We start from the raw sequence: 24,462 nt of genomic DNA, 5'->3' as shown, positions 1-24,462 counted from the left end.
CTGGCAAGGGAGGAGGATTATACTAGCATGTATTTACATTTCACCTAAAACTGCTACAATGAAGCTTAAGAAAATTCTGAGAGAAATAATCAGTTTTCAGCATGGAATATTACTTATAGGTGGGAAATGAAATGTGATTTGCAACAGTGAACATGTGTCTGGGGAGCACAGAAGGGAAACTATATCAAAGGAGTGAAGATTTTTGATGAAATGCATGAAAATATTTGGCATGGAAGATGTGACTTTAGTGATAGGAGTTTGGAGTGAATTTTAATATTATCCCCAAGATATAAAAAACTGAGTTAGGCTAGACAGAATTTACATTTCAAAGTAGCATGTGCATTTAATTGAAGGTCTTGATATGCACCCAATGACTATTTCAGGCCATGCGCCAATAATAACTAAAATAAAAACACAGGGTAATGAAATAAAAATGAGACACTGGTGCTTTCCCACCTATCAGTTGAAAAGAGAGGAATTTAAGGAAAGGGTAGTGGAGACTATTCAGGAGCTATTAGAGATGATAGACATTTCTTCTGAAAATATAGCTAGGGAGTAGGATAAAATTAAGGTGGAGTTTAAAAATAGAGTGGAAATAAAAATGGAGCTATGGTTAAGAAGTAACAAGAATTATTTACCAGGACTGACAAATGTTAAAGTATTGCAGAATAGGGGAATCTCACAAAATAAGAAGAGATTTAACTGCAGAATGCTAAGCAGAAAATAAGGGATTGCCTTGATAATATCCACGAGTTTAGAAAGATTGCTGTTAAGCAACTGTTTTTTGATAATAACAGTAGAGCACAAAAACATTTAGCACAATGACTCAGGCAACAGAAAGTAGAAAGGGCTGTTGCCAAGCTTAGGGAGCCTATAACAAGGAAGGTAACAAGAGCTCTTACAGAGGTATTAGAAATATTTTGGAAATTCTATGAAAGTCTGTATAAAGCAGAGAAATATGGAAATCAAGAAAAGATACAAATGGAAATGTATATGAAAGAATTAAATATGCCATTTTAGAGGTAGTTGAGGCTCAATTACTAATGGTTAGGATAGGAGGAGATGAGATAAAAATTGTGCTATATAACCAATCTACAGGAAAGTCCCCGGAAATAAATTGTATTCCTGTAGAAGTTTAGAAGCTAGGAGGGAAAAAATTGAAACATCTGGAACGTTTTGTTTAATAGTATTTTAAAAGGAGAAGTACCAGCATCCTGGAAGAAAGCAGTAGTAGCTGTAATACCTAAACAGGGTGAAGATCCATCATACCCAGCTTCATACAGGCCCATTTCAATACTAAACCATGATTATGAAGTGTTCATGTCTACAATGGCTAAATGAATGGCAAAAGTAATGCTAAAATTGATAGATATGGATCAATATGGTTTTGTGGAGGGGAGGCAAACATTTGACAACATTAACAAAACATTGATTATCCAAAGGGAAGCAGAATGTAAGAAGATACCATTCTTGTTGATAGGTCTTGATGCAGAGAAAGCATTTGATAGAGTAAGCTGGGACTTTATGAGCAGGGCAGTGGAAGCATATGCATATCCTGAAAAAAATATATAAAGTTAATTAGGAGGATATATGAGAGATCAGAGGTGAAAATTAAAGTGGGTAGGGTTCGCTCTGATAATTTCTGCTTGAGCAGAGGAACCAGGCAGGGATTCTCTTTCCCCTTTGTTATTTGCATTACATTTAGAACCGCTGGCAAAGAAAATGAGGGACTCAGAAATTCAAGGGTATAATTGGTATGGTAGTCAAGAAAAGTTGGCACTGTTTGCAGATATTATTTTATACCTGACAAAATCAGAAAGAGACATTACAGTGTTGTGGAACATTTTGAGACAGTTTCAGATATTTTCAGGATACAAAGTTAATGAAGCTAAAACAAAGGCAATAGCGGTAAATTATGTACCCATACAAGAATTGGTTCAGCAATATCTGTATTTATGGGGACATGATTAAATGAAGTATTTAAGAGTATGGATTAAAGATGATTCTGGTGTGGCTGCTAAGGAAATGTTGGAATTGACTAAGCAAAAGATAATACAAAAACTGAGAAAATGGAAGCTTTTTTATATGGATGTGGATAGTAAGATACTATGTTTTTAGTCCCTTTAGTCTTATACACAGATCAGGCATATTTTTATCAGCTAGAGGAGAAGTTGTGGATAGCAATTAATAAAGAGCTGAAGGGCTTTATCTGTGATGTGAAGATGGCAAGAGTCAAGTGGGATAAACTAATTCATCCTGTAGAACAGGGTGGATTGGGATTACCCAATTTGAAGGGGTATTTCAGAGCTACACAGTTAAGGCTCCTATACATAGCACAAGCATAAAACTATAATTCAAAGTCAAAAGGGGTGATGTTGAAATGGGGGGAGCACAAGAAACAAGGAGAAACTAGGATTTTGGATGCAGGACTTTAAGGAGACTATCAATAATCATACAGAATATTATATCCATAAAGTAGCAGAAAGTATTCTAAGAACTAAGCCAACACGGGAATGGAGGGTGAAGATTCTGCTGATAGGGATGACTGCAATTAGGGATATAGACAATAGGCAAGCAGGGTCTGGAATTTATTGGAGGAAACTGGCAAAGAAACCAAGGTATTGGGAGCAAATAGCTACAGAGGGAAAGGTAAAAGAATGGGAAGAGGCCAAGACTTTATTTAGGTTCATAGGTTGGTACTAGGCTATCAGCCCTAGGGCCTATACAAGCCTAGCCATAACAATTCCCTTGCTATTTCTTCCCACAATATTTACTTTCCTGGACCCCTGTCTAACAGGGCAACTGACGTGATCCCCAGGGTAAATTTCTTATCTCCCATCTAGTCATCAAGGTTCCTTTTGAAGAGGGCCAAGGAGGTGCTCTGCTTGACATGTATGGGCAGTCTATTCCAAAGTATGGGGAGTCTCTGGGTCAGGAACCTATCCCTCCAGCATGTTTTGTTCATTGTGATGACAAGGTTTAGGTCCCTGGAGCATGTGGCTCTGGTGGGTTGGGAATTTCTTTAAGTGTAGCATGTCTAACAGGTCTGGGTTTGTATGTTAAGCAGACATCACCTCTGAGTAGATGATATGCGACAGAGTATAGCTGGAGTTTTTTTAGTCGGTCAGCATAGGGCATCTGCTTTAGGCCTGTGATTCTTTTAGTGACTTGTTTCTGCGGCCTTTCCAGTTGTTGCAGATGTCTTGTGAGGTACATACCAAATGGGGTGTTGTACTCTATGATGGGTATAATGAGAGATGAGTACAGTGGGACAATGACCGCCTTTTTTCTGGATGAAAAGCTTAGTGATGAGGTGTGGCACATAGAAGGATTTCCTGACTGTTGTGGTGATGTGGTTATCGAAGGTGAGACCACTGTCCATCTGTGTTCCTAAGTCTCTTATCACACTTTCAGTATTTAGTGTACTGCCACCTATGTGATAATTCATGGGTACATGGTTTTTCCCAAAGGAGATAACTATACACTTCTTGGCATTGAGCTTGAGCCCATGGCTCTGGCACCAAGCATCTGTTTCTGTAAGGCCCTTTTGTAGAATATCCACATCATTTGGGGATTCAGTAATGGCTCCCAGTTTGCAGTCATCTGCGAACTTTGTTAGCCAGAGTCCTTCAGTGTTGGCATGTACTTCAGAGAAGTAGATGCCAAACAAGAGCGGTCCCAGGACTAAACTCTGGGGTACTCCATTTGTTACTTGTCTGGAGCTGGATTTGGAATCGGCTACTTTTATAGTGTGGGTTCTGTCAGTAAGCCAGTTGGCAACCCATCGAGTGACGTAGGGATTTATGCCCAGCTTAGTACGTTTATCTATGATTCCAGAGTGGGGGATGATGTTAAAGGCCTTGGCAAGGTCCAGATAGGCTGTGTAGACTGCCTTACCCTCGTCCACATCTCTGGAGACTGATTTGAAGAAGTCAGTCAGGTTTAGGAGACACGATCAGCCCTTCACAAACCCAAACTGGGTGGGGTCCAGTGTTTGAAGGTTGCCAGTGTCTTTGTTTATAAGTTCCATGATAATACATTCCATGGCCTTGCAGATCAGGCTCGTCAGACTGATGGTACAATAGTTCCCAGGATCCAAGGTGGATCCCCCCTTGTGGAGTGGGATAACTGTAGCTGTGCGCCATTCAGTGGACACAAAGCCTGAGGTAAGGCTATGATTAAACATGACACTTAAGTGAGGTGCCAGTTCATATTGTAGTTCATGTAGTACACAGCCCGGGATGTCGTCTGATCCCATGGATGCTGTATTCTTAGCTTTGAAGAGTGCAGTTTTTACTTGTGTGGCCGTGATTACCAGAATTTGGCAATCTTTGTGTATTGAGATGGGTCCTTTAGGGGGTGAGAAGGGGGTAAAATTGGCATTGAATTGATCTGCCAGAATATTGGCAATGTCCTTGGGATCAGTATATTTAATGCCATTCTGTTGTAGCTCAGAGCAGATCTGAGCATTGCCATATAGATTCTTGACATAGCTATAGAATGCCTTGTGGTTGTCTTTGGAATCTTTGGCAATTTTATTTAAATAACTAGCTTTGGAGGATTTTATGAGGGATCTCAGCTTCTTAATGAGGCTATTAAGGGAGTTTTTTGCATCCTGGGATTTTCCTTTTTTCTGGAACAGTTTCTTCCTTCTGTTGTATAGTTTCTTTATGATAGGGCTGCAGGTTACAGACTGCCTTCCCTATCAAGGATTGATATCAGATATAGGCAAAGAGAAAGAAATAGGGGGGTCCTAAATGAAATACCAACACTGGTAGAGTTCTTAGTATAATCTAGAACAGAAGCTTCCTTTAAAAAAGGAATAATTAGGAGAGTATATAAAATATTGCATGATAACTATAAGAATCAATCAGAGGTGGTTAGAAAGGATTAGGAAGAGAGATTGGATAAGCAATTCACAAAGAAACAATGGGAGGAGATATGTATGTCTCCCAAATATAGAACACAATCTAGAAGATTTAGGAATTGTGCTTGGAAATGTTTGCATAGATATTTTTATACTAAAGTAGACTACAGAGAATTTTTCCTCAGGTAGACAGCAAATGTTGTAGGTGTGATGGGGAAGAAAGAGGTACTTGGGAACATATTTTCTGGGAATGCACTGGACTGGAGGACTTCAATGATTCGCTGCGGGATGTACTGTCAGAGATGCTGGGTGAGCGGATTGGTGTGGCAAGGGAGATGATTTTTCTGAGCTATGATACAGAATTGGAATTGCCTAGGCATGGTAAGGCCTTGCTGTGTCTAATTATGGTGGCTGCCAAAAAAGCAATTACTAGAAAATGGAAATCAAAATCTAAACCAACTATATTAGAAACAGTGAATATAGTAACAGAGATAAAACAACTGGAAATGAGATCTTTAGAAAAGGGTAGCAGCAAACTACATAGAAAAATGGGAGTTGTAGGAACTATATATACAATGGAAGAATGAGGTTTAAAAGAAGGCAGGACTTAAATGAGCTATGTAATATTTGACTGAAAATGACTGGGTAGGTTATAAGTGATGTATAATGTTTGCAACTGGGATAGTGTTAGTATGGTTTGTGATGTAACATACTTGCAGCTAGGATTGTGTCAGCATGGTTTGTTTTCATTTATATAAATGTATGATTGTTTATGTCATAAATTATGGTTTAATAAAGATGCTTCTTGTTTAAATAAAAGAGGTCAGAAACTGAACAATTTATGTAATGTTGCTTAGGTTATATGATATACAGTTTGATTAATTTTGTATAAATGTAAAATTGCCTATATCACAAGTGATAATTTGATAAAGGTGTGTTTCATAGGATTTAATCTTGAAAAAGCCTGGAATTGTCCAGGCGAAAGCGCTTGGTTATACTTGACTGTTTTTATCTGGTTTGCAGAATAAAAGATATAAGTGGAAGCTGTGTGCATTTGGCATTTTCAAACTGCCTACTTGGATTTGTATTTTACAACATCATCTTTATTCGTAGCAAGAAGAGTTTTGAAGATACGCTACTAGTATTCAAAACATTATATATTCTGTTGGTCTAAGCCTGGTGAGACTTCCTGTTCTTGGTTCATTCGACGTGTGTTGCTTCATTTGTTATTTGGTGTTTCATAGGTTCATAGGTCTCACAAATCCACACTCCAAAACTATTAAAAATACACAAAGTCATTTAAGAATCCACTTCATATATTTTTAATACGTTCATAGGTGTTTACTAGGCTAATGACCAAAAGGGTGTTTTAAGCCTAGCCATGCTTCCCAAATCTCTGGCAAGTTCCGATACCCTTGATAAGTGTAAGCTTGGGCCTGGAAGATGAACCATTTACAGGTTACCTGTGTCCAGTGGAGACATAGGCGCCAAACTAGGGATGAATATCTGGTTTCCCATCCAATTGTCCAAATTGCACTTGAATTGGATTAGGGAGGAACTCTGCTTCACATGAATGAGGAGCCTGTTCTATAGGCATGGTAGTCACTGGGATACATACCTATCTCTTCAGCAGGTCCTATTTATATCACAGGCAAGGTTTAAGTCTTTAGAACAGGTAATTATGATGTTGTTTGTTTCATGGATATACAGGAGGCCCATCAGAGTGGGGTCTGACAATGCCCTGAATGCCAGACATAGATCTCCCTTCAAAAGCCAGGAGGAAGCAGAATACAGGGATAGGGCCTTGAGGAGGTCTACATAGGATATTTTACTTACACCCTATATTATTTTAGTGAGAAACCTCTGTGGACATTCCAATTGTTGGATATGTCTGGTTTGGTACATACCAAAGGGGGCATTGTACTCAATGATAGGTCTGATGAATGCTGAATACAGTGGAACAATGACTTTCTTGGACTTAGATGCCATACTTTTGTTTATAAGTTACGCAAAGTAGAATGATCCCCTCACTACTGTAAACACATGATGGTCAAAGGCTAGATTACTATCTATGTGTGTCCCTAAATTCCTGACTACTGGGTCAACTCTAAGGGATGTGTTGTCAATATGATAGTTACCAGGGATGGATGACTTTCCAAAAGATACTATTATGCATTTCTTGGCATTTAGTTTTAGTCCATGTCTCTGACACCAGTTGTTTGTCTGTGTCAGCCCATTCTGGAGAACATTTGTGTCAGTGTGAGATTTAGTGACAGCTCCTAATTTGCAATTATCTGCAAATTTAGTCAGCCAGAGACCACTGACATTGGTCTTGACTTCAAAGAAGTAAATATCAAAAAGGAACAGTCCAAGGACTGATCCCTGAGGAACTTCACTTGTGACTGGCCTCTTTATAGAAGTGGACTCCCCAATTCTAACTTCCTGGGTCCTGTCTGTGAGCCAGTTGGCTAAACAGGGTGACACACAGGTTTGTACCTAACCTCTTGAGTTTGTCAACAATGCCCAAGTGGGGTATTGTGTCAAATGTCTTGGCCAGGTCAAAGTAGGCACTGTGAACAATTTTGCCCTCATCCATTGCTTTGGTGACCTTCGCAAAGAAGTCCACCAAGTTGAGTAGGCATGATCTGCCCTTGACGAAACCAGACTGGGTTGGGTCCAGTGTCTGGAGGTTTACTATATCTCTGTTGATCATCTCCAAAATAATTCTTTCCATGGTTTACTTATTTAAAAATAAAATTATGAATGGTGCCATGAATATATGAAGAGTATAATTCCATTCAGGTATTAAATCATATAATTTGGTTATAATAAAAAAAAAAAAGTTCTTCCAAATACTGGTTAACACTATCGTATCTATTTTAACCTCATAGAGCACTGCTGTTTGTTGTCTACTGTTATAGCCAGTCTTACAGCGTATCTTTTCTAAGATCGGTTTCACATGCTGACATTTCAGTACATCAGAATTTGCTTTGTCACAGGTACTACAATTTAGAATGAGGTTGCACAACTCCTTACAAAGTTCAGTTTCTCTCTCTCTTTTTAATTGTAATTTTTTCATGATCTATGGGATGTTGCAGTTAGTAGAGAGAGAGAAAGATTGGGGTGTGGGATAAATCCTCTGCATTGGCAGTGGAGAGGGGATGCAGCCCCCTGAAAAATATTGTACTAAAACACAGTTAAAGAGTAATTACTTGGGCTTATGAATTTGCTATTATTAGATATTTCAGTTACAGTGTTTTTTATCTCAGTTAACTCATTCACTCCAATGGAGCTCAGGAAGTTTGCACTGTAACTTTCAATGGGCGGAGCCTAAGCCTTTTGACAGAATCAAATTATGTCCTCATATCTCAAACAAATGTTCATATCTCTGGAACGATAGGGGTTATGAAAGTAGTATGAATGGCAAATTCTTCAGCACAAACTATTTTTACAGTGATAGTATTCTTTAGGTTTTAGGTCTTAAATTAAATTTCATAAGTCACAGTAAACACAGTATCTATTACATTTGTAATATTTTGTAAACAACTTACAATATCTCAGCAATCACTCAAGTTACACACATACTGGCAGCTGCATTTTATTCAGCTAGCTGAGAGTTTTCATATGAGGCTAAGGAGCTCTGTGTTACTTAGTTGTTGAGATATTTAGAAAAATGTGAAAAATATATCTGTATAAATTAATATCGTTGAAACAGTTGATATCTCTTTACCTGCATTAGACAGAGGTTAAATATTAATGCAGTTGAGTTTATCATTGTGTAATCTTTAAGATGAGATATTTTAAAACCTTGTACATATATGGTTTTGGAATTACTGATGCAAATATGAATAAACAATATCTGACACCTATAGGTGTCAGTAGGAGTTAACTGTTGATGTACCTGGAGGTGTCACTCAGATGTAATGAGTTAAGGAAGATGTGACATTTCATTATAGAGCTTAACTCTCATAGTTCAGGTAATTATGTAATCATATCTCAGCAGAGAATCTACCATTACAATACTGAATTAATCTCATTACCTGCAGAGTATGATAGTCATATGGCTGATATCTCAAATGGAGGGGCAGTAGCTTTCTCAGGCAAATGCACAGATTTTATTTGGGTATAAAATTAATACAAGAGTCTGTAGGGTGATCTAATAATATAAGGAGACCACTTCACAAACACCTTCTTGTTAAGGTTGAAATAAAATATATATATCTGCAAGAAAGACATCTTTATTTAAATCTGTTAAACTGAAAAACACTTTTAAAAAGTTTCTTATCCTATGGGGAATGGAAGGCTGAAAGTCAGCAAAGAGAAAAAATACAAAGACTGAATGAATGAATGAATGAATGAATGAATGAATGAATGCATAAATAAATAAATAGCCTTCCCACTACCATGAACCAAGTCTACTACAACTGCCTGTGTCCCAGGCAGTTGAAGACCACTGTCTCACAGTCACAGATATGAATAGTTTGTAGTCCCAGGCAGTTGAAGATCACTGTCTCACAGTCACAGATATGGGTATCTTGCAGTCCCAGGTACTTGAAGACTACTGTCTCACAGTCACAGATATGAGCAGCTTGTAGTCCCAGGCACTTGAAGACAACTGTCTCATAGTCACAGATATGAGTAGCTTGTAGTCCCAGGCACTTAAAGACCACTGTCTCAATCACAGATATGAGTATCTTGTAGTCCCAGGCACTTAAGACCACTGCCTCAGTCACAGATATGAGTATCTTGTAGTCTCAGGCACTTGAAGACCACTGTCTCACAGTCACAGATATGAGTAGTTTGTAGTCCCAGGCAGTTGAAGATCACTGTCTCACAGTCACAGATATGAGTATCTTGCAGTCCCAGGTGCTCGAAGACCACTGACTCACAGTCACAGATATGAATAGTTTGTAGTCCCAGGCAGTTGAAGATCACTGTCTCGCAGTCACAGATATGAGTATCTTGCAGTCCCAGGTACTTGAAGACTACTGTCTCACAGTCACAGATATGAGTAGCTTGTAGTCCCAGGCACTTGAAGACCACTGTCTCAGTCACAAATATGAGTATCTTGTAGTCCCAGGCTCTTGAAGACCACTGTCTTGCAGTCACAGATATGAGTATCTTGTAGCTCACATATGCAGAGACATTGAAGCAGCCACACCCTGCCTAAACACATTATTCAAGTTAGAACAAGGTAATTACAGCAGCCGTAGGGAAGGAGTGGGAGTGGGTGAGGGGTTTAGGTTTTGGGAGTGGGAGAAGAGTGGGAGAAGAGTTTTGGAGTTAGGAAGCAGCAGGAGAGTTATAGATTTATGGTGGGATTGGGGAGGTTGGGTTTCAAGAGGGGGAGTGGACTTTTAGGTTTAGGGATTGATGAAGATTTTAGGTTTAGGAAGTGATAGCAGAGTTTCAAGATTAGGGAGTGATTGGGGGTTTTAGGTTTAAGGAGTGGGTGAGGAGTGTTGATCTTAAGCTTAGGGAGTGAGGACTCTGATTAGAGTTAGGGACTGAGTAGGAGCTTTAGGGTTAGAGTTAGAGTCTGATAAGGCTATGCAGCTTAGTAGGATCAGGTGGTAAAAAGGCTAGGTAATTAAGTAATATCAGACTAGTGGGAGTTAGGACATTTGCTATTTAGAACAAGTGTCAGGGAACAAGTCTGTCATGAGATACTAGCATCTGAGCCCTTCTAGTAGACCCCACAACACCATCTTATTTGATGTCACATAGGATAGTATTTAGAACTAGTCCAAATTTATCTGACTTATTATAGGTCATTCTTGCCTTACTCCTGAGCTCATTCTTATTTACCTTCCTGTCCGTCCATCAACAAGTGCAATCACCCTGACTATAATCTAGTTACCCTGCGTTTAAATTAATATCTCTGCATAATATTCCAGAATGCCTATTGATTGCTTAGAGCTGTCACATGATACTAATCTCCCTTTTCCATTTTTCCTAACTTTTACTATTTCTTTACCAAAATCAGCATATGCGTTACATCCTTACATTGTTTAACTCCGTGAACATCTTTTTCCAAAATCTCATCCAAATTCTAAATTCTTTTTGCAAGACTTCTGTCTAGATTTTATAATCTAAATGAATTAATGCTAAAGCTCTTCACTTTCTAAGAGATTCCTTTATCCCCTGATTGTATATTCTTTCTTTACACCATTCATTCAATGCATCTAGAAAACTAAGCAATTGTTCTTTCCAGTTCTCATAAATTTCATTCCATAATCTGTCCTCTTCTGGAGAACCATCTATTTTTACTTGCCTGAAAATTCAATTTGCTTTTCTATTTTTGACTTAATTGTAGTAAACATTTTGACCTTCATATGTTATGATTTCTCTTCCCTTTTTGCTATATAATAAAATACAACTCAACTCCCTTCATTGCACTTCTCTATGGAGACACATCTCTTTTCCACTATAATGTATTGACCCTCTCATTTCTTCTAAATAAGTCTTATTGTTTTTTTGAACAAATTAACATCACTTCTTTCTGACACATACGATAATCTTTTATTATCATTTTTACATTCGTTACCTCTTTTTGCATTTGTCTTTCTAAGGAAAACATTATACTCTTAACATTTGTACTTATAAGATGCCCACCATGCATACTTCTAAAGATTTTGTTTTCAAATATACTTTAGATATTTGTTTTATCCCTCTACTTTGCTGCTAATTTCATTTATACAACCAAAGTACTCCATATTCATAAATGATCTCAGAAGCCAGTTATTATACCTTTAGTACTTTATAAACAATTTACACAATAATTCAGTCTCAATCATGAGTTTTTTTTCTTTTTATGTGTGAAGTTTTTAAAATTGACAGTCTGCATGCCAGCTATAGTCACAATCTCTAAACCTTTCTTGATACCATTGAAAAAAATATTTTTGTTCTTTTCAAACAGATTACAGTTAAAAATGCTTGCCTATAATACATCAGCATTAATTATTAAATATGTAAGTTAAAACTGCTTACATTATTACATCAGTATTAATTATTAAATAGGCACAGTGAAAACTGCTTACCTATAATTCATGTGTCAACCTTTTCAGACTACATTTTTTCTGTTAACTTCTTTAACAAAAGCATATGCCACACAAAATCAAACACACTTCATTTCCCATATGTCACACACGAGAGTTCTTTTTCGTGTTATAATTCTCAAATATACTTTTTTAATCTACTTTATTTTAATGAAACATTATACAACTCCAGAATGAATATCCAAATAAATTCTTAGGATGATGATTATGACCTCAGTATTGTGAAATTGAAAGTTCCGGTTGATGGAGAACATATACTATGTATGAGATTGTTCTATCTCAGAATATTCCCATTTGTCAAGAAGCACAACAGTCTCAGGTTTAGCATAAAAAAGCAGTGAAAAGTATTCTAGAAAGCATAGCCCTCCACATTGAAGAGTAAGAAGAAGCCCATCTGCTGCAGAGCACTTTAAAGATGCAACAATAACTTTTGGAATTTGTTGTTTTTTGGCCTCTAGTTGGAAATAGTTTATTTTCAAGACCAGATATAGAATTCTGAACAGGAAGCTTTCTAGAAAACTCACCAACTCCCAGAATCAGCACCCCCACCCCATCAAGCACCAAAACATTTTCTCCGTTGTTTCAATACACAGAGTGTTTTATAAGCATACATCACCAAAAGGCTGACACAGTTAACTTTGTTGGTATACAGGAATAAAGTTCTGATTATAGTCCAGATGACCCAAGTTCAATTAACAGCTTGAGCACTAGATGGAGTTGGGAGTGGAGGATGGTGTTCCTATCCTTGAGGAGGGAGGTTATGCCCAGTCAGCATGTGGGCTCTGGTGGGCATTAGCATAAGTGAAGGTTTGTGCTGCTACCACAAGCACCACAACTTGGCTCAGAAATGACTTGGGCTCTGAATGCCCAAGCAGTAGTGGCAGCCCCTGTTGGTGTGTTTGAAGGACCTCACATACTTCAACAGAGGGGGATAGGTGATCTCTGTTTCCATGTAGGTGTTCAAGTGGGCATCCAGGAGAGGGGTTAGGGGTTTACACTAAAATGCCTGGAGCCACCTCCTCAGTATATGAAGAGCTGCTGATCAGATGGATGGATCTGTTGGGACAGGATACATAAATCTGTCTTCCTTCAGGGTCCCAGTATGGGGTGTAAGCCAGTTTCGCATGACTAATAAATCACCTTCATGACTGGACCAAAAAAAAAAAGAGGTTGGAAAGGACAGCAAAGGACACAAAGCACCATCGTGGTTGCCTGGATAATTGTCTCTTTGGACGTGTCTAACATAACAAGTATAGGCTCCATGTGAGCACTACAAAACAAAGTCTGGCTGAAAGGAGTTTTGGTGGCCAACAGACAAGGGAGCAAAAGAGTTAGAAAAAAAATAAACTAATGATAATAAGCCTTGTGTGGTAAGAGGCTGTAAAGTAAAACAAAACTGATATAATAACAACTCTAGAGAATTAAAAGCCAAAACACTTTTATTCAAAACAATAAAACTGTTGGTAAGCACTTTCATTCTTAAGTTTTCAGAACTTAATGAAGCTGATGACTTTCTAAAAATGTAAGTATAAAAACACTATCCTTCTTCAGACTTTAGCACTTCCTTAAGTTGATGACTTTATAAAGATGCAAGAATGAAAGTTCTTACCAACAGATTTATTGTTAAGAAAACATCAAAAAGCTGATTTATTAGCTATTACAATGCTACAAGTCTCTTTACAGTCATCTGCAAACCATTAGCATTAATAAAAACATCTTAATGCTAATCTGCAAGTTTAAAATGCTTTATTCTTGATTTCACTTTTCCTTTTTCTAGATCGTGTTGCTTTACCCTTTACTCTTTCTATAGCTTATAAACCCAAATTAGTTTCCTCTTCATCCTGCACAACAAGGTTTCTATTAATGTATGTATACCCATGTTGTTACTAAATCTATGTAAAATTAGCAAAGGTGTTATAAAAAAAGGTTCATTATGATATTGACATTGCCCACAATGAAGTTAATGATTCTTCCTGTAAACACACCACTCAGTTGTATATCGAGTTGCATTTTTTTCATAATGTGTTTGTGGCTGGGGTTTTGACAGAGGAAAATGAGTCACTGACCCTGCTAACAAACCCTTTGTTGGAATTTGCTTCGCAATAGCTAGGATGTATCACAGGGACCTAGAAGGGAAAATATAATAAAAGAGGGTCGATTTTTGAAAATATTTATGAAAATATTTGGCATGAAAAGTGTCAATTCAGTAACATGAACTTGGTTAGAATTTATATATTATTACCCAGGGTACAATAACTGGGCTAGACTTGATAGAAATTATGTTTCACAGAAACATATACATTTAACTGAAAGCTTTGCTACTTATCTAATAAATATTTCAGATCATGCATCAACAAAAACTAAGACAAAATTGCAGGATAATGAAGTAAAAATGAGACAATGGTGCTTTCCCACCTACCTGTTAAAAAGAGTTGGATTTAAGAAATCGGTAGTGGAAATTATTCAAGAGTTATTAGGGAAGATAGAAGTTTCTACAGAAAGAATAGCTAGTGAATGAGATAAAATAAAAATGGAGTTTAAAAATGGGGGAGAAATAAAAGAGATATGGTTAAGAAGTAATACGAATTATTTAGAGGGGCTGAGGTTAAAGTTCTGCAGAATAAGGGGAATCTCACAGAACAAGAAGAGGAGCAGATGCAGAGTGCTAAAGAGAAAATAAGGGAGTATTTGAGTAGTATGCATGAGTTTAGAAATATTGCAGTAAAACTATTTTTTTAATAACAACTTCAGAGCACTTTTAGCACAGGGACTTAGCCAACAGAAAGTATACATGGTTGTCACCAAACGTAGGGAGCCTATGACAAGAAAAATAACTAGAGATCCTATAGCGGTATTAAAGATATTTTGGAGATTTTATGAAAATTTGTATAAAGCAAAAAAATGTGGAAAGCAAGAAGGAGCACAAATGGAAATATTTATGGAAGACTTAATTATGTCAAGATAACAGGAAGATGAAGCTCAACAACTAATAGTTAAGACAGGAAGAGATGAGATAGAAACCGTGATGTATAATCAGGAACAGATGATATTCGTGTGGAAGTTTGGAAGTTAGAATGGAAGGAAGTGATAAAGATCTGGAAGATTTTGTTTAATAGTATTTTAAAAGGAGAGGAAGCACCAGCATCTTGGAAGAAAGCTGCAGTGCCCGTATTACGCAAAGAGGGTAAAGACTTGTCAGACCCAATCTCATACAGACCCAGTTCTAATTTTAAACCATGATTATAAAGTTTTTATGTCTATACTAGCTAACAGAATGTCAAATGTATTGCCTAAATTAATAGATATGTCTCAGTGTGTTTTTGGAGCACAGGCAAATATCTGACAACATTAATAGAACAATGATGATCCAGAGGGAAGAAGAATATAAAAAAAATGCCACTGTTGGTTGATCTTGATGCAGAAAAAACACTTGAAAAAGTAAGTTGTGATTTTATGAGAAGGGCAACAGAAGTATTTGCATCCCCTGATACAATGATAAGATTAATCAGGAGGCTATATGAAGGAATGGAGGCAAGAATTAAAGTGTGAGGGTTCCTCTCTGACAAGTTGTGTTTGAACAGAGGAACCAAGCAGGGATGTCCACTTTCCCCTTTGTTATTTGTTTTATATTTAGAGCCACTAGCAAAAAAAAAATAGAGGACTTTGAAATTTAAGGATATAATTGGTTTGGTAATCAAGAAAAGCTGTCTTTATTTGCAGATGATGTTATTTTGTACTCAATAAATCAAGAGAAAGACATCTTGGTGTTGTGGAAGTTTTTGACACAGTTTTTGTTCTTTTCAGATAGGATATAAAATTAATGAAGATAAAATGAAGATTATAGCCATAAATTATGTACCCACTCATGACTTTGTTCCGCAATATCCTTATTTATGGGGACATGATAAGATGAAGTACTTAGGAGTATAGATTAAAAGGCTGTCTATTATGGCAGCTAAGGAAATGTGGGAAGAGACTAAATGAAAGATAATACAAAAACTGAGAAACTGGAAGCTCTTTTTTATGGATATGACTAATAAGATACAAGCACTGAAAATGTTTTTAGTCTCTTTAGCTTTATATACAGGTCAGGCATATGTTTATCAACCAGAGGAAAATCTGTGGACAGTAATTAATAAAAAGTTGAAGGAATTTATCTGGAAGGAAAAGAGGGCAAGAGTTAAGTGGGATAAGGAAGGGATATTTTACAGCTACATGGTTAAGGCTCATATACATAACACATGCAGAAGGTTATAATTCAAGGTGGAAAGGAATGATGAAGGGGGGGTCAAGAAATAGAGAGTGAGATTTTCGATACAGATCCTGAAGGGGAATAATAAACACCATATAGAATATTATATTCAAAAAATTGCAGAAAGTATTCTAAGAACTAAGCCAAAACAGGAATGGAGAACAGGAATGGAGAAAGAAGATTTTGCCAGTGGGGATAATTGTAAATAGGGCTATAGAAAATAGGCAAGAGGGTTCTGGAATTTATTGGAGAAAACTGGCACAGGTAATCCAAAACTACCTTATTCTACATAAGGATCAGCTTATCATACTTGACTCTTGCCTTCTTTCCCTCCCAGATAAAATCCTTCACCTCTTTATTAATTGCTATCTATAACTTCTGTGGTTGGTAAAAATATGTCTGACCTGTGTATAAAACTAAAGGGACTAAAAACATTTTCATTGCTTGTATGTTGCTATCCATATCCATAAAATAGAGCTTCCAATTTCTCAGTTTTAGTATTATCTTTTGTTTAGCCTCTTCAAACATATCATTAGCTGCTATAACAGAATCTTTTAATCCATAATCCTAAGTACTTCATTTTATCATGTCCCAATTAATATGGATATTATTGAACCAACTCATGTGTGGATATATAGTTTACAGCTATTACCTTTGTTTTATCTTCATTCATTTTGTATCCCAAAAAGACTTGAAACTATCTCAGAATGTTCTATAACAATGAAGTGTCTTTTTCTGTTTTTATCAGGTATAAAATAATATCTGCAAATAAAGCTAACTTTTCTTGATTACCACACCAATTATACCCTTGAATTTCTGAATCCCTTATTTTCTTTGCCAGTGGTTCTAAATATAACACAAATAACAAAGGGAAAGAGGACACCCCTCCCTGGTTCCCCTGCTCAAACAGAACTTATAAGAGAGGACTCCCACCCCACTTTAATGTTCAGCTCCGATCTCTCATATAGCCTCCTAATTAACCTAATAATGTTATCAGGGAATGCAAATGCTTCCATTTCCCTGCTCATAAAATCCCAACTTACTCTGTTAAATGCTTTCTTTGAATAAAAGCCCATCAACAGCAGTGGTATTTTCTTACATTCTGCTTCCCTCTGGATCATCATTGTTCTATTAATGCTGTCAAATATTTGTTTCCCCTCCACAAAAACCATACTGATCCATATCTATCAATTTTGGCATAACCTTTGCTATTCTTTTAGCCATTATAGACATACACACTTTATAATCATGGCTTGAATCAAAATGACAGACATATCTGCTCCCCTGAGTAGAAAAGATGAAGGTCAAGTTGACTTGTGGAACTGTGTTTTCTAAAATGGATGTGGCTGTTGCTGCTAATCAACAAATATTATTTGATGGTGAGTCTAAAAATTATATTATAATTATGAGATGATTAATATGCACCTGTGTCAGTTTGTGTATAATACATTATCATTCAGTCTGTAGCTAAACACCAGCAATGTTTCTAAGAAAATGGAAAATGTATTCAAGGATATGCGGGTAGTTATGTGCCTGGATGATTTGCTAATTATCGCAAAGATAGAAAGTGAGCACGTTGGTAACTTACATAAAGAGTTACAATGACTGCAAGCTTATGGGCTGCCTGTAAAGAATTAAAATGTGGCTTGGTAAATTACTGGATATTTATTTATTTATTTATTTATTTATTTATTTATTTATTTATTAAGTTATTTTTATTTGTAAACTGCAGTAAAACATTAATCCGAATCTACAATTTTTGGGGCTCAGCCCAGGAAATATCTGGAACATGTTCTGGACAGAAAATGGATGTGCCCTTCTGCAGATAAGCTGAAAGCTATTCATGAGCCTCCCGCCCCCCACCTCCCCCCAACACACACATGTATTAAACAATTACAGTCTTTTTTTTGGTTTGATTATTACAGATAATTCATGCCTATTCAAGGTATGGTGTTAGTGTTACTTATCAAGTTGTTGAAAATGTAATGTAATGCTGATTTGTGATAAACTGTTCGTACACTATGAAGATTTACAATGTCACTGGTTCTGATGTCTTAGTTTATAACATAAGTGGAGTGATTCAAAATGTCATGCCTGCAAATGATGAAAGACAATTGTGTACATACACATTAAGAGCTCATTCTCCTTCTGAGAAAAGTTATACCCAAATCATAGCACAAGCACTTGCTTTCATTTCTGAAGTAAAAACATAAAAATACATCAATATCTCAGTAGTTCATGTTAGTTACTTACCATTAACCCTTACTGATGTTAACTTAGTGAGTTCTACAGTTTACTTACCATGGCAGCATGGAGGGAATAAAACTGTCAGCCAAATATTTCAAACAGAGTAAAGTTACCTGAGAGTCATAGCAATGCTGATAGACTCTCTCAGAGTTCTGTTAAATGAAAATCCATGTAATATTGTACGGGGAATCACAGAGTGTAAGAATCCTTTGGATGAATAGCAGTTTCTGGATATTCCTATTAAAGCAGATCTGATGAATGTGTTAAAAGAACTGACCCAGAACTGTCATGAGTTCCATGCTTTGTGGTAAAGGCTAGCCAATGCCATTACTTCTCATGAGCTGAGTTTGAAAAAGAAGGTTATGTCCTATGAGGCACATTTTAATGAAATGAAGACACCCTTCCACCATATAGCAATTCTAATTATATGGGCAAATATATTTCAAAAAGAGCTGTACAAGACCATTATGCAGCTAAAATTATGCAAAGTATGCATTTAAGCAAGGGACCACTTCTTGTTCTTAGTCTTCAAGAAGTTTTAAAAGAACGCACCCATTTTAAATTTGCCATCATAGCTACATCCAATGGACTTCACAAAAATGGGACCACAACAGTTGTCTGCTTTAGGAGTCAAACAAAACAGATTTTCTGAATCCAAAACTCCAAATCTTAAATGAAAGCACCCCTGAAAGAAAATTAGAACCTACAGCATGTGGCTATGAATTTAAAGTTACAATTAGTTGGGGACTACAGATATTTTACCTAAGTGGACTTGTTTTCTCATCATACATAAAACTTGTTGACTGCAAGGTTCAATGAATAACATCCTCTCAGGATACAGGCTTCTTTGTTATGGTCTCTACAGACCTGTTTCTTGCAATGACACAGTATAGTTGGCTCCTCTTATGCTTCTAAGTAATAATACTCATACAATATTGCCAGTAAAAAGAGCACAATTCAAGCTTAATATAATGTGCATGCGCTCTTGCTCATGCGCGCGCGCACACACACACACACACACACACACACACACACACACACACACACACACACACACATAAATATATATTTGCCATATTTTTTCTGGTTGATCCACTTGTTGTTTGGTTCCTGACTGTCTTACTCAAATGTTAACATTTTTGACACAGTCTCAGTTATGTATAATGCACTGGCAAAAAAAAAAAGATGACACTTAAAGCATTAAAGTTCTTCAAACTTCAGCTGGCACTGACAAAGCTCTGATAACTTCTTTGATTAGTGTCACATCTCCTTTGAACGAGAAGTTGTGCCAGTCTGCTTACCAACAGGATTATTTCCTCAGTTACAGACAACATATCAGAAACAGGGAAGTAGGGAACATGCTTTAAAGCAAGTATAAACACATTAGCAGATGTCTTTCAACAGGAGAAGAAAATGTGCACTCATGGAAAGCTTTCAGTAAGAATAACACTAGTCTAAACTGCAGTATTATTTTACAAATTAATTCTACTGGCCCTCACTTGTAAGGTTAACTTTTTTTTTTTTTGCTTAATGATTAGTTAATGAGCCCTTTTTATTCACAGTGTATCTGAATTACACTGTCATTAAATAGTCAGGTAGTATTTCCAGATTCATCATTCACTTGATTTGTACATTAATAGCAAGCAAATTTAGACAATACAGTTAAACAGAAACTGTGTGTTAAAATGGATGCTACATTCAGCTATTTTATCAACTGCTACAATAGCCAACTGGTGGTTTGAAACCTGGCGCTAGATGATTATCACTGTTGAAATGACACCCCAACCACCATGTGCAAAAATAAGAAAAAGGGGTTGTGGATAGATAGATCAGCAGCTACGATAAATGATTGGGTTATCACCATAAAAAGTTAAAACATTTGTTTGCCTGCTTTATGTTGTTAACTCCCTTTATATGCATGCCCTCATCGCTGCATTCTTTCCAAATGGCACATGCAAGTAAGTATCAGCCACACCTACACTAGCTGAAGGAGTATGCTCCTCCCAATAGGTAAACAAACCTGTTGCAAAAAATCAGTCATATTACTTTCTCTGCTAATTTTGCAGGATGTGCCCACCAGCTGAAAGACACTGCAGCTCTCTAGCTGGTGCAGTAAGTCTATTATATGTGGATGTAGGGTTAAGTACTAGACATGCAGTCTTTTCTTAGACAAGTTAAATTCAGAGTGATTGGCACTTAACTTTTAAACTAAATAAAAGATATAGGGACACTTTCACAATTCATTTTTAAACAGATTTTTAGGTCACATAAAAATTCAGCCTGCCACCGCAGTAACTATATGCTGTATGATACGTGATTATGACTTTTGCTGGGGGGTTGTAGTTTTGGGGAGAGTGGGGTATTTGCAGCATCATACATTTTTCCCAATTGATAAATATGAGTAGTAAATGAGGCTATAGCTTGCAGGATGTGGTAACAATGAGTTCTGTTTGCTTAATTATGTTGGTAGTTCCTTACCAAACCTTACCAGATGTAGTGGCAGCCACAGCCCTACAGTTTCATACAACCCAGTGTCCACAGGTTAGTATAATGCTACATACTTTATTAGTTGAACAGCTGTGGGACGTATCTTATAGTAACTTGAGTAGGTTTCACGTTTGATTCCCTGGTGTTGTTGTTGTTGTTTGTCTTTCGGCTTTTCCCGATTAGGGGTCACCACAGCAGAACTCTGGTCTGCTAATGATTGGCAGTAGATTTTCATGAACGCCGAGGTGCCAGCTCGACGTTCAACCTTCAACGAAGGCACACCTATTTACGCATGTCTTTCGAATGCCCACCCAACTGTGGGGAGGACATGCAGACTCCACACAGAAGGTACTCCCTGCACTCCAGCCGAGAATCGAACAGGAGAACCTCTTGCTGTGAGGCAACAACACTACCGCTGCACCACCGTGGATGTCCCACCATTTGATTCCCTAGTGTATGATTCCTAATTCTCTTCTTACTATTGGAAGTATATCACAGACTAATTTATTTTCAGGATTGTTTCATATTTCATCCCATCAGGGTGACTGATATAGTGATCTGGCGGTTCGTAGACAGAGCATATAATGCTTTATGCATATTCTTTCCTGTGTGTAAGCAGTTTTGTCTGTGTAGCAATAAGTTTAATCCAAACAAGCCTCAAAGCATTCTCTAGGTTAAAGAAGGAATATGTCAGAAATATTTAGATACCAGGAGGGGAAAGAGGAGGGAAAGAGTTAACTGTAAGTAAAACAGATTTATTTCTTAACAGTACTATTTAGGTGGTATATGATTTTCTCAGCATGTTATAAAGTAAAGTGTTTTTCAGTATTTTAAGTGTGATGGGGATACTAATGTAAATAGGTACTTCTGTTTATTCTTTTATTTTCTTTCTCCTACTCCCATCTTCTCTCTTTCTTCTTGTTCAGTTTTAAGAAATGTAAGCACTGCAATGTAAAAAAGGAAAGGGATATTGTTAAAAGAGCATGACAAAAGAAAAAATGAGTGTGCTTTTTCTCATTCTTGAATAGGGGAATGACTGGGTCATTAGCTTTATATAGTAACAAGTTTCAACAGAAAGTGAGTAAATGAAGAATACTGAATATTATAAGGTCTTTTTCTAGTAAACAGTCCTGTATCTGCTTCTCATGTCACTAGCTGACAATCTGATAAGGAAAAAAGACTTGGAGAAAATGTTTTCTGAAAGCAGTCAAGTGTTTCCCAGCTGGGAGAGCTATAAAGATAAGGCAAAACCAGACAGCACTTAATAGAATCACAGGCTCTACCATGTGTCTTAACATGGATAATCTTTATTTCTGTTTAACTGGAGTCTCTATGTGTGGCTGTCAGTTTGAAATTTTTTTTCCTATTGAGGGGATAAAACTTCAATATTTGAAAATGTACATAGTTTTGTGTATTATTATTAAGTTAGAAAGGTTTAGGGAGGTATTGTGTGTGTGTGCGTGTGTGGAGGGGGGTCAATAAAACAAAATTTCTGCAAGATGTGACATAGGTTCAAATGGAGATGACAAGAAACAATTGTATAAAATATTAACCTGCCAAACAGTGCATGCATGTAACACAATAGCTGAAATGAGACATTTAACAAAAAGGTTGTTATTCATAAACAGTGGGAATAATAATCCCTCAAAAATATGATTCTTTCTATAATGTCTTTAAATGTTAATGGTCTCTAAATAAAAAAGAAAGAGTAGTGAACTACAGTATATTAAAATTTAGAGTGAAAATAGCTATGCTACAGGAGACACTTGGAAAGAACTGAACATGTGAATTTGATAAAGAAAGGTTTTTATGATGGTTACTCAGTGGAATACCTGGGGCAAAGGAAGACAGGAATACTTACATTAATTGAAAGAGGAGTGCCAATAGTAATAAAAGAGGGAAAAAAGACAATAATGGTAGATTTGTAATACTAAGGGGCTACTGTCAAAAGAGGAGGTTTACACTGGTGTGTATATATATTTATATTCCACCAAAAAACTGCTATAATGGAGCTAAAGAAAATTCTAGGAGAAATAATCAGCTTTCAGCAAGGAATATTACTTATAGGTGAGGAGTGGAATGGTTTGAAACAGTGAAGATGTATCTGGGGGGACAGAAAGGGAAATATAACAAAGGAGGGTGGATTTTTAAAGAAATTTATGAAAATATTTGGCATAGAAGATGTGAATTCAATAACAGGAGTTCGGAGTGAATTTACATATTATTCCCCATATACAAAAACTGGGCTTGGCTGGGCAGAATTTACATTTCACAGAAACATGTACATTTAATTGAAAGACTTGATACATACCTCTCAGCCTCTTAGAGTAAGAAACCTGTGCAAAGCCATACATAAAAGTGGGACAAAGGCCCAACAATAGGGACAGTTTTTAAATATTGCTCTTACAAACTTAGAAAGTTGATAGAATAATAGGTTTAGTATTAGCGTGAATTTTCTGAAGGGTATGAAGTCTGAAACTCAATGTCTGTCATTATTTTCAAACTTCAATCATTAATGATTTGCCATTAATTTGACAGAAAACTATAATATGAAAAATAGACCAACATATGAGGCAGAAATCTGGACATTCTGCAAAAATCTGTACAGTTGAGAGGTATACACACCCACTATATTTCAGATCATGCACCAATAATAACTAAAATAAAAACACAGGGTAATGAAATAAAAATGAGACACTGGCACTTTCCCACCTATCTGTTGAAAAAAGAGGAATTTAAGGAATGGGTAGTGGAAATTATTAAGGAGCTATTAGAGAAGATAGAAACTTCTGAAAATATAGCTAGGGATTGAGATAAAATTAAAGGGAATTTAAAAATAGGATGGAAATAAAAGAAAGAGATATGGTTAAGAAGTAACAATAATTATTTAGAGGGACTGACAAATATTAAAGTATTGCAAAATAAGGGAGAATCTCACAGAACAAGAAGAGGCACAACTACAGAATGCTAAACAGAAAATAAGGGGTTGCCTTGACAAAATGCATACGTTTAGAAAGATTGCTGTTAAGCAACTGTTTTTTGATAATAACTCTAGAGCACAAAAAACTTTTAGCACAATGACTCAGGCAAAACAGAAAGTAGAAAGGGCTGTCACCAAGCTTAGGGAGCCTATAACAAGGAAGATGACAAGGGATCCAGTAGAAGTGTTAGAAATATTTTGTAAATTCTATGAAAGTCTATATAAAGCAGAGAAATATGGAAATCAAGAAAAGGTACAAATGGAAATGTTTATGGAAGAATTAAATATGAAAAGGCTAGAAGGAGAGGAGGCTCAATTACTAACAGGATAGGAGGAGATGAGATAAAAAAATGATATATAAGCAATCTACAGGAACGCCCCCAAGGAATAGATGGTATTCCTGTGGAAATCAGAAAGCTAGGATGGAAAAAACTGATAAAGATCTGGAAGGTTTTGTTTTAACAATATTTTAAAAGAAGGAGAAGTACCAGCATCCTGGATGAAAGAGGAAGCAGCTGTAATACCGAAAGAGGGTAAAGATCCATCAGATCCAGTTTCATACAGGCTCATT

The sequence above is a fragment of the Protopterus annectens genome, chromosome 3.part0, assembly GCF_019279795.1.
Source record: "Protopterus annectens isolate FY-2018-M chromosome 3.part0, PAN1.0, whole genome shotgun sequence".
Classification (NCBI taxonomy): domain Eukaryota; kingdom Metazoa; phylum Chordata; order Ceratodontiformes; family Protopteridae; genus Protopterus; species Protopterus annectens.
The sequence above is the reverse complement of the archived record's forward strand: the minus strand, read 5'-3'. Positions refer to the sequence as shown.